A 12,818-nucleotide genomic window follows, 5' to 3' on the forward strand; every position below is an offset into this window, starting at 1 on the left:
TACCCCCTAATAAACATATATTGTTATCTTCAATTTAATTAATTGCTCTATGTTCCAATATGGAATAAATGTCAATTTTTAATACCAATACAAAATAGACCAATATAAAAATTAGTGATCAATAATATTAGTTATTTATTTAAAAAATTATTAATAATTAGGTATAAAATTAACCTTAATGTACTAACTAATGATAAATTAAATTAACTAAATAACCTAATCTAATATAAAATTAACCTTAATCTAATTAATCTAAGTTAACTAATTACTAAACTAAAATAATTAATATTAATTAAAATAAAACTTAACCTAATGTTAATCATACCTGGACCGGCAGCGGAACTGAAGACGGCAGCGGCAGCGGTGGCGACGGCGGCGGCAGCGGTGGCGACGGTGGGAGGCTGGAAATTAGAAACAAATGTGATGGATAAAAATAACCTAATGTTTTATAGTAAAACAAACAAAAAAATAGAAGAATACATACCTGGACCGGCAACGGCAGGTGGAAGAAAGTGGACGGCGGCGGCAGCAAAGGCTGGTCTGAACTCGACGGGCGGCGGCAACAACGGCACGGATAAGGAGGCGGAGAAATAAGAACAGCGGCGACGAAGGAGGATTGGATGGCGGCAGCGATAGGTGACCGGCGGCGGCGAAGGAGGATTGGATGGTGGAAGAAGGTGACCGGCGGCGGGAAGTAGAGAAAAGAAAAAATTAGGGGAAAAGAAAAGTAAGGGAGGAGAAACGGCTCGCTGCGTTTTATTTTACTGATATTAGCGACGGATTAAAATCCGTCGCTAATATCAGTAAAAATGAAACGCATCGTTTCAAGGGTTATATTTAGCGACGTATTACAATCCGTCACTAAATACATCCCTAAAACGATGCGTTTCAACAGCACCATGAAATTGGCGACGGATTTTTGTAATCCGTCGCTAATTTCAGCATGTAAATTTGGCGGGTTTGCTCCCGCCAAATATTATTGGAAGTTTAGCGACGGATAGTACAATCCGTCGCTAATTTCAGTCTGCAAAATTGGCGGGTCAGCTCCCGCCATGGTGTTTTGGAAAATTGGCGACGGATTTACTATCCGTCGCCAAGGCCGTCGGTAATTCATCAGTTTAGCGACGGAACTAGGTTCCGTCGCTAATTGCGGTCGCTAATAAGCTGATTTCTAGTAGTGATTAAAGGCTAAAAATAGAAAAATAAAAAAATAAACTAATTTTAATTAATATAATTATTTTTTTCTTAATTTTAGTATTTGTCCAAACGGCCTATCCTTATGGAACGAAGGAAGTAGTAGTTAATAAAAATCATATTAAATAGATGATTGACAATCCTACGTAGGTGAATAATTTAGTTCATATAAATAGTTACATAAAAAATAGTTATATGACTATAAAGAAATTAAAGTCTGTAAAACAAATTTAAAGTAATATTGAATTAGTACACATACAAAAGCAACTTCTTTGTAGCTATATTGTGGTCAAACTTTGGGTAGAAACTAGTACTTTGATTTTGCTATGCAATGTAAATGGAAATTTGGACATATGGGGTTTTACACTTTATCGCCTGCCAAATAATTTTCTTTAGATTGTTCTTGATAACGTAGCACATCTACATCTAGTAGGGGCGAAGCAACCTCGCCAAAAACGAACATTGTTAAGTCAAGCATTTCACCGACCTGGTGTCGGCGTCCGACCATCTTCTAAATCAGAGACCACACGACCTGGGGGGTCACTGGATCGATGAACATGCAAGTATCATCCGAGATGCGTGCTTAAGATAAAGTAGGATCAATGATTTTGTCCGAACTTCTCGACTAGAGACCTGAAAGCTCGACGTGTGCAACCCGAGCCTCGAGATACGTTCGACTCGAGAACTGGAAATATATGAGTAGGGCCCGAATCTTCCGAGCTTCAGGCCTGGACCGAGTTCCGAGGTTTGGGCCACGAGCACACTCACGTGTACCAGATCCTGGGACCACAGAAGATTCTCTGACAGGTGCGTGAGGAATGTTCCCTCCACCTGACACACCTAACAACCTGCGCCCCATACGGGAATACCCTTCACGTATGCATAACCGTATTGCAGGACCACACGAGGCACAGCCTGCCAGCAAAGCAAGGTTTGTCCTTAAACCCTAACTATAAATAAGGGGTTTAAGGACAAATCCTAGGTAATTCTTTTTTTCTACTCTGAATACTCTTTTCTCTTCTTCTTCTTCCGCTACTTGAAATCTTACTTGAGCGTCGGAGCGAACGTCCGGTGACCCCCACCGGAGTTCCTTCTGACCTCTGTTTCCCGTTTGTGCAGGCTAGTGGAGCTCGGATCTCATTTGGTGATTTTCAGTACTTAAAATAAAGTCTTGATCAAATGTGATCTCTACTATAATATATAAACATACAAAATAATAATCATTTCTGCTTCAGAATTAGCCGTAGCTTTTCTAGGGTTTTTGACATATTTGTGTCTCATAGACACAAAAATTCCGGTTTTGTGCCTCCCACCCCAGCCCGCTATCTGAGATAGCGGGCTGCACACCAGTCCGCCATATGAGATGGCGGGCTGGTGCTAATTTGGGTGATTAAACCTAATCACCCAAATTAGCACCAGCCCGCTATCTCATATAGCGGGCTGGTCCCTCCCCAATGATTGGGGAGAGAGTAATTTACTCTCTCCCCCAATCATTGGGGCAGATTATATTTTTTTTTAAATCTATTATATATAATAAATCGTAGTTTCTGGATGCACACAATTGACTGTCACGTTGGCTTCCATTTGCTGCATTAATTTAAAATTCAATACAATCAAATCATGAACACAAAAATAGATATAAAAAGAAAACAACAAATTTCACTTTTTTCTTAGCAGCATGAAATTAATAAAATAGTAGTACGACTAAATCATGATTTAATATATTATTATACCTTTAGTTTTTAATATGTAAAAAATAACTAAATTATCTCCAAATTAGTAGGAATACCTATCTTTTAGTTTGATTGAATTACGAAATTAAAATACAATATTTGGTCAATATAATATTATTTAAATTTCAATCTTATTATTTTTAAAGATATTATTAATAAAATTAAGTTAATGATTTAATTATGGTTATGATAAAACCAAAAAAAGAATAAATTCAGTATGGCTTTTACAAAAATTCTTAACTAATTAAATATTAATTATAAATAAAAAATTGATATAATTATAATATTTTTACTAATATGTTCATTGACGAGTTACGTTACGAGCCACGAGCATAGCACGTAATGCGAAACTAGTAATGTATAAATTGGACGTTCAGGTTTGATTCGGTTTTGAATTTGGACTTTGATAAAAAAAATTATAGAGATACTTAACGTTATAATTTTTTTTATATTGGACCCTTCGAACCTAAAGTGTCATATATCCATTAGTTTGAATGGTCACCTACAATATTTGTTTAGAATTTTTTTAAAAATTAATGCTCGAAAGCGTCCGAAACTAGCCCGAAAATAGCTAGCTTGAAATACAATTTATTATATATAATAGATTTAAAAAAAATATAATCTGCCCCAATGATTGGGGAGAGAGTAAATTACTCTCTCCCCAATCATTGGGGAGGGACCAGCCCGCTATATGAGATAGCGGGCTGGTGCTAATTTGGGTGATTAGGTTTTTAATCACCCAAATTAGCACCAGCCCGCCATCTCATATGGCGGACTGGTGTGCAGCCCGCTATCTGAGGGTGGGAGGCACAAAACCGGAATTTATGTGTCTATGAGACAGAAATATGTCAAAAACCCGCTTTTCTATCTCTTTCATTACTTGCAATAAAATATCTATATTTCATTTAACAATTCTCGTCATCTCCGATCAAAAATCTGCTCTCTCTTACCAATTCTACTTAACTGGAGAAAGAAATAAAGAAATGAAAGTCCAATTTCTGCAATCTCAAGTGAATTCCATCATCACCACCACCACGCTCTTCTTTCTCTTGATATTTTTGTTTCCAATTATATCTTATTCTCAAGAAGAAGATGAGAATTACAGAGAGTGCGGCACTCCTTTTAGCTGCGGAACCTTCATGAATCTTTTTTACCCATTTTGGAGCGACGATCGTTCCGAACTATGCGGTCATCCAGGCTACAAGCTTACTTGCATCGCAGGTCAGCAACCCATAATTACCATAAAAAATGAAGAATTTCGCGTTGTATCTGTAAAACAAGAAAAGAGTTTGATGACAATAGCGAGAGAGGACTACTGGGAAAATATATGTCCTGGAGACTTCGCAAACACAACCCTGGATCAAGCTCTCTTCAATTTCACTCAACCATTTCCAAATATTAGTTTATTTTATAACTGCGCCCACCTGCCCTCGAGCTTCCCGGAGATCATATTGCCATGCTATTCTCCAAACAATCAGAGACCCAATGCGTTCTACGCGACCGATGAGAAACTGAGAGAGTTGAAAATCGAACGACCGCAGTGCGAGCACAGAGTAAATGTTCCGATTCCGATGGATGCGCTCAAAGAAATTTTGAATGGAGTGGATGCTTTAAGCAGAGTATTGAGACGAGGGTTCGAGGTGATTTACGAGTATCATCAAAATTGCCGAGGATGCCATGACAGTGGAGGAAGATGCGGTACTAATACGACTACCTCCAATTTCACTTGCCTTTGCCCTGATCACCCCTACGAGTCTTTGTGTCCCCGTAAAAACGGTATGCCGTTCTTCTTCTTAGGAACATTTTTGCATCTTTCATATAATGGTTATCGATTATAAAATAATTATTAAACTATAGTTTTTTTATAAAATAATTACTAGATTTAAAAAGTTATAAAACAAGTATCTAATTATAATTTCTAATATATTTATAAATAGGTTTAACTATTTTAAAATGTTCCATTTTTTTTATTTATTGTCTAAATTTGTTAATTGTCTTGTTTACTCTTTTTTAACTTTGGCTTAATCACAATAAAATGCCAAACGTATGCGCGAGGGATCAATTATAGCCAAACGTTTAAAAATCGGATATAGCCATTTTTGACTGTCTCTAATTCTTTTATAGCCATTGGTAAATCAAACCGGATTTTACTCCAATAAAGCAGCCATGTCATCGTCTATTTATCAGAACGACGTCGTTTTAATTCACACTATCATATTTAAAATCCAAACTAAATTTAGTTCGATTAAAAAAAAAATCTTATACTAACCAAATCAAATCTGGGTCTTCTCTATTGAAGAAAAGACCAAGATTTAAGTCTTCTCCTTCAATGGAGACAACACAAATCTGTGTCTTCTCCATTGAAAGAGAAGAATTACAGTTGGGTCTTCTCCATACAAGGAGAAGATAAATCTGTTTTTAAATATATTTTTTAAAATAGATAAATATTCTACAATAATATAATTAAATCTTGGTTTTGATTATTATGTGGTTTGATTTATTTATTTTTGTTGGAATCAAATTTAGTTTGGTCTAAATGTGCCACATATGATTTTAGTTTGATGTTTGAGATGACATGGCTGCTTTATTAGCAATAAAATCCGTTCTATTCAATAATGGCTATAAACGAATCAAGATAGTAAAAAATGACTATATGTACCGATTTTTAAATATTTGGCTATAACTGACCCCTCGCGCATACATTTGGTATTTTATTGTGATTAAGCCGTTAACTTCAGTTTTAGCAGTAGTCATCTGTCGTAAAAAAAATTAAATATATTTATTTTATATTATTAGTACTATATTTAATTTATTCGAATTCCAAATATGTTCGAAAAATATGATCGTTGACTAATATCTTATAGTCTAATAAAGTCAACCTTAGAAGGAGCTAGGAAATTTCCGGTCATTTAATTCTCAAAGTAGTGTGTGTAGAATTTTATTTAGGATGATAAAAGTTTCTAAAATTATTGCCTTAGCTTTAGGGAATTCCTGCAGCTTGGGGGCTGCCACGTCAAACTTGTCCTTTCCTTCATTTTGTTATTACATCCCTCCGTTTTAAATTGATATAGAATAAATACGAATATTAAAAAATTTAGATTTTCTAGATTAAATGAGTTAATCATAAAAAAAATACCATATTTACCTTTATTTAATATAGTGGCAGTTTTAATCTTTTAGTAACTTTTATTGTCTTTTCAAAATATTATTTATAATTAATGAAGATATATTTAACAATTATTTAGTAAAATAAATATTTAGTATCTATAATTTGCAATAAAAAAATTAAAATAGTGTCTATCAATTTGGGAAAAAAGAAGTACTGTTTTTTTATTCATCAAATATCATTAAATTGAATATAAAAAAATTATATTTATAAAAAAATTTAAAAATTCAAAAACTAAACCCGATAGCCTGACAATGAACCGACTATGTGGGATTATCTTTAACACACAAAAAATGGTAATTTTTGGTGCAATTAAGCATTTATTTATTTTAGAAGATTTGTTTTATATATGTCCATTTTCATATTGAAACTTAATATAATTCAAATCGTCTCGCCCTCGGTTTATGCATAATTTTTTTTTAAAAAATCCAGTCTCATTTACCTTTTTTGTTTATGCATAATTTTGTTATAACACATTGTACTTTACTCTAACTTTTCTAATATCTCAAATGAACAAGGGTGAATACGGCCTATGACACAGAATAATATAGTTTTTATTTTTCAAAATCATTAACACTTAAATTCTTCCATTTTAAATCAGATTATCTCATAAATAAATTTTTCTTTGTAAAGTTAGGTTTAGAATAATTTCATCACAACAATTAAGAAGCTCTCTACTTTTCTTCCCGCATCCCTAGGGGTGTAAATGAATCGAACCGAGCCGAGTTTTAGAGTGTTCATGTTCGGTTCGTTTAGCGAACAAGGTGTTTATGTTCGGTTCTTGTTCAATCGAGCTTTAAACGGAGTGTTCATATTCGGTTCGTTTAGATTTTATAGTGTTCATGTTCGGTTCGTGTTCAGCTCGTGTTCGTTCGTTTAACTGCTAAACGAACAAGTTCGCGAACGAGCTCACGAACGAGCTCGATAAGTACTAAACGAGCTCGTTCACAAACAATCTCGCGAACGAGTTTGATAAGTACTATACGAGCTCGTTCGCGAGCACACTCGTTTCGTGGATAAACGAACAAACAAACACGAATATGAGCTGAATAAATTAAAAACAATCTAATCGAACTCGTTCACAAATATGAGCTGAATAAATTAGAAACATAATTATATACATTAATTTAAATATAAATTACTTCGCGAACACCTAATTGAGTTTCTAAACTACCTTGTTCGTGAACTATATACGAGCTCGTTCACGATCATTTTCACAAACTTTTAATCGAGCTCGTTCACGAACTCTTATCCGAACTGTTCGAGAACATAAACGAGCCGAACACCACTATGTTCATGTTCGGCTCGTTTATATTAACGAACATAAAATCAAGGTCGAACTCGGTTCGTTTAGAATACGAACGAACATGAATCGAGCTCTTATCGAGCCGAACACCGAACTGCTCACGAGCGGCTCGGTTCGTTTACATCCCTACGCATCCCTCACTTCTTAGCATATACGTTTTGTACTACACGCATTTTAAAAATATAATTATGAATAATCTGATCTAAAATGGAAGACTTTAGCAGTTATTTGCTTAAAAAGGTAAAAACCGAATTAAGTGACGCCGTGTTAAAAGTTCAGAAGCTGTGTTGACCCTTTGTTATCTTAAATTGTTATCTTTTTTAGTCTTTTCCTATCTATTTTTTATGTCTTAAAAGCAAAAAAATTGAAATTAAAAGAATGAGCCATATTTACAGTGTTGTTTTTACCAGCAAAAACAATTGTTGGTCTTGATCTAGCATCGTCGAAGAAGAAGAAAAGATCATTTATGATCATTAAACATTTCACAGTCGTAAGGTGTTCATCGGTTCATAAAATTAAAAAAAAAACAATCATACACTCATTGTACGTCTCATATCCATAACATGTTTAATGAATAGTATTGAACATTATACTTTGTCCTATCATGAGAGTAAATACAATGATTGGTCTAATAGAGAGCTTTAACAATTATAATTGTTAATTATTTGTTGCAGGAAATGATCAGAATATAAAGTTGAAGCTTGGTATAGGTAAGAAATTATCCTATCTCATCTTTGCATTGGACAAATTTTATTAACTTATATATTTTTACCAACTAGGTGTAATTCAAATGGTATAAGCGCTGGACAGCAAACTGTCAAGATCGTGGGTTCAATTTCTCCCACAAATGCTCTCCCTTCCCAATTTTCAGAAAAAAAAAACTTATATCTTTTTATTAATAAATAAATATTTATTAAATATTAATTTAATTAAGTTGATGGTTGAAAATTAAACAAATATATATATTCTTACTCCGTCACATCTATTATTGAATAAAATAATTAAAAATTTTAATTTGATAAAATAAATAGTTAAAAATAATAAAAAGTGTTGTTATATATCCCCTATTCAATCAATGTTGTCAAACGCACCTGACAATTAAACCAGAAAAGATAGAGGGTAGGTTGAAGGTTCAAGAGAAATTAACCCGAATTACAAATAATAATATAGAAATTTAGCTAGGCATTGCTTTTGAAGTAAATCCCAAAAAATAAGATAAGATTAAGAACATAATGAAGTTTTAATCACAATAATATCAATAACCAACTAAAAATAAGTATCCACAATAATCTTGTTCAACTCCCAAATATGGAGGATACAAAAAGATAATAAAAATAAAAGCTTCCTAAACTACTAACAATGGTGTAATAAAAATGGTGTAGAGAAAATGTTGGTGAAGGTAGGTGGTGATGTTGGAGCTTAAAAAGAAGGCTTTATATAGCTCTCCAACATTGAAATTAGGGCTTACATGAAGATAGATCAAAATGCCCTCAAATGTAGGGGTCGGAAGTACCAAAAGACACATTTATAACACCTTTTGGAGCTGGTCTCGAAGTGGTGCGAGCACCTCAAGAGTGGTGCGTTCGCACCACTTTTTCTAATAGCTCCCTGTCAAACTCGCACCAAATGGTGCGAGTAACCCAGAAATTAAGCTATGCTCGCATCAAGGCTTGTGCGAGCATAACACCTTCAATAGTGCCCGACTTCAAAACTTCGTAAATATCAGTAGACATATCGGAATGAGTTGGTTCTTGACTCTATAGAAAACTTAGGATGTCTACTTAATTTCTTGTGAAGAATATAAGTTCAATAAAAGCCTCTAAAAATCCCAAAATCGTCACTTAATGCACTTGAGTCAGGATTATAAGTCACCGATTGTGCTCTCGATGCCTTCGCTTGTTCCCGGTTGATCCCCGAAGCTTTAAAACACTTCAATTAAGCCTTCAAACACCTTGATCTTGCACAAATGATCCTGAAATAGCTCAAGCAAAATAATAAGACATTGATGCTCAAAAATATAAACAAATATGCAAAATTACATAGTAAAATGACTAAAAAAATAGGAGTATTTATACTCCTATCACCTGCCTTAAGTTATCGTCTCTACATAGTCATCAAAGATAATGTACCTGCTAGTAATCAATATTGAAGTTCTATCCTTATTACAAAACCAAAATATGCACCTTTTAACTCAAGTTGCATATTTTATAAATATTCATTATGTTAACCTCGTCTCACATTTACCATGAGCACAAGCAAAACAACTAAACATACGCAAACAGAAATAATCAGAGGGTTAACCATACTAATACCTTTCGAGGAGTTTTTAAATAATTGCAGTATATGACAATTTATTCACTAGATAACAATCAATGTTAAATGTTTTAGCTTAAAATTTCTTTAGAAGACCAGCATTTAACCGCATACACCAGACACGCTGGGAGTGTTTTGTTCATCTATTTTGCAACCTCTGTATACCGTACATTGTGGTGTTTTATTATACCTACCTTTCTATTGAAGTCATGAAGTGGTGCATTACAAAATTCTAATCAGTTGTCCATTACAAGTGTCTTAACTTGTCTACTAATATCCTATAATTTCCTTTGAACTATAACTTCCCTCATCTAAATTATTCACAAAGCAAAATCTTTGAACCATTGTATTTTTTAGTATTGAATTTTATATAGCGGCATTTTCAATCAGCAGTGAATACATACAATATCAAAATTAAAATTCTGGCTGACACCACTTATTGTAGCGAAAACAAATATTTAATTAAATAAGAATAATAAACAAACAAGTACACAAAAATTTACATTGTTCAACCAATGTTATCTACGTCCACGTGCAGAGAAAATTTATTCTATTCGTAAGAGTAAATTTTACAATAGAGTTACATCATATAATTTCATATTGATTTAGATTCTAAATGCAATAAACAACTTTAGATAGAGTCCAGCATAATATGATTATCACAATTCGATGAGTCTGAAATTTCCACACCAACTTTGGCTTTGTTTTGGATGCAAAATGTATTGCTTTTGATTTTCTATTAAAGCTTCCATATCATTGGCAGCAATTGGCGCATCCTTTGGAGGAATTGTGATTAGCAGCTATGTCTTTATGTATATTTCCAAAAGAATCCCCTTATGGAAGATCAAAAACAATGACAAAAAATTTGAGGCATTTCTTGAGAGCTATGGGCCTCTACCAGTTAAAAGATACAACTTTTCACAAATCAAGAAAATGACAAATTCTTTCAAACACAAACTTGGCCAAGGAGGTTACGGAACTGTATACAAAGGATACTTATTGGATATTGATCGCTCTGTAGCAGTAAAAATCTTGAATATATCTAAAGAAGAAGGTGAAGAATTCATCAACGAAGTTGCTAGTATTAGTAGAACTTCTCATGTTAATGTTGTCACTCTTTGGGGTTCTGTCTCCAACGTGACAAAAAAGTTTTAATTTATGAGTTTATGCCAAATGGATCGCTCGACAAGTTCATTGGCAACGCGACAACTCATGATCAGCATTTGGAATGGAAGATCATGCACGAAATTGCAATTGGAATAGCTCGAGGACTTGAGTATCTACATCGAGGATGTAACACGAGGATCGTGCATTTCGACATTAAGCCGCATAATATCCTCCTTGACGGAAATTTTTGTCCTAAAATTTCTGATTTTGGACTTGCCAAGCTATGTACTAATAAAGAGAGTATTATTTCAATTATAGAGGCTAGAGGGACGATTGGGTATATAGCTCCGGAGGTCTTTAGCAGAAATTTTGGCAAGGTTTCATATAAATCAGATGTTTATAGCTACGGAATGATGATTTTAGAAATGATTGGTGGTAAAAAGAGAGACGAGGCCGATGAGACGGACCGTACTAATGAAACTTATTTTCCGAATTGGATTTACAGGCGTCTAGAGCTAAGCAATATATGTGAATTGTACGGTGGAGTTTCTGTAGAAGAAGGTGATATTGTGAGAAAATTAACGATGGTTGGGTTATGGTGCATTCAGACAAATCCATCGGATAGACCATCGATGAGTAATGTGCTAGAAATGTTACATGGAAGCACCGAAGCTCTCGAGTTTCCGCCGAAGCCTTTCCTATCTTCGCCTCCGAGGTCTTTACCATCATGTCTATATACTACATCAACATCAATCGGTGAATAATTCGGCTTATTACTTTGTGTGGTGTCAGATCTTTATTTTTAGTTTTTATTTGATGACGAAATATTAATTTAATAAAGTGAATACTGTAAATTTAATTAATATTGCAGGGCTTGTACTCGAATAAATTTAAACAAATGTGTAGTTATCTTTTTTTAGGTAAATATCTAATAATCTCTAAAATCCAATTTCCATCTACCACAAAAGTATGAATCCGTCGCAGGGCCATAACTTCAAATATTTAAGTTTAGGCCCAATTCATACTAAAGCCCATGTACTATATGACTTTTATTCAGAGAGCTCTTATCTCAAAAATATTTTGAGATTATTAGATTATTAGATATCTCAAAGATATTTACCATAAGTTAAAATATTTAAATTTATAATATCAATTTCGTACGATTTGAAGCTTCGATACTAAATTAAAATTGAGGGTAGAAGTTATATACTATAGAAGCTAAAATTCCGTTTGCTTTTCCTTTTTGTACTTAAAAACAAGGCTTTTTACACGAACAACATAAATTGGCTAATTGTTTACTTTTATACATGTCATATTTTCCCTTACAAAACTACCATACACGGAGCTAATTACAACTTTTATACGGATCTTATATATTCAACCCTAATAGCACAATCATTATAATTTCATTTATTTTCTCTCTGCTCATAATTCAATTATCTCTTCTTTTCAACTCATATTTCTCTCTCTTCCTCTCAGCTCATCTTCCTCTCTCTTTTTTACCATTTTTTATTTTGTTGTTCGTCATCTTCCACTTCGCCGTCCTCTATTTCTCCGCTCCTCCGTCATCGTTCTCATCATCGTGTTCGTTGTCATCTTCGCCAACGTCATCATCTCATCTGCTCGTCGTCGCCATCTATTTGATTTTATATCTACAATTTATTTATTCTTCTTCTTCTTTATGATCTATAATTTTTTTTACTGTTTTTTCACCATTAAACATATATAGAGATTATATTTCAAGAATATAATGCTAATTTCATGTTATGTAATATAAAATTATAGTTATGGAATAATTTTTTGTTATTTCTGCATTTTTTTGTGTTTGGTGTATTTCTGTGTTTTTTAATTCTGCAGCTCGATTTGTTGATGATGGTTGATTGCTGAAATATTATAATATTACAGTGTTGTTTATTTTAAGTTGATAATCAGTTGGTATTTCCTTAATTTGAACATTGGAAAATCTTATTCTAAAAAAACTATTGGCAAATTAGATAAT

At 33.5% G+C, this 12,818-nt stretch overlaps 1 pseudogene; it reads left to right on the forward strand.

Annotated features, from left to right (window-relative positions):
- The first annotated feature begins 3,757 nt into the window (after nt 1-3,757).
- LOC126686417 (LEAF RUST 10 DISEASE-RESISTANCE LOCUS RECEPTOR-LIKE PROTEIN KINASE-like 2.1) lies at nt 3,758-11,744 on the forward strand (annotated as a pseudogene).
- Nucleotides 11,745-12,818: the final 1,074 nt, after the last annotated feature.

The sequence above is a fragment of the Mercurialis annua genome, linkage group LG6 (genome assembly GCF_937616625.2).
Source record: "Mercurialis annua linkage group LG6, ddMerAnnu1.2, whole genome shotgun sequence".
In the NCBI taxonomy this organism is placed as follows: Eukaryota; Viridiplantae; Streptophyta; class Magnoliopsida; order Malpighiales; family Euphorbiaceae; genus Mercurialis; species Mercurialis annua.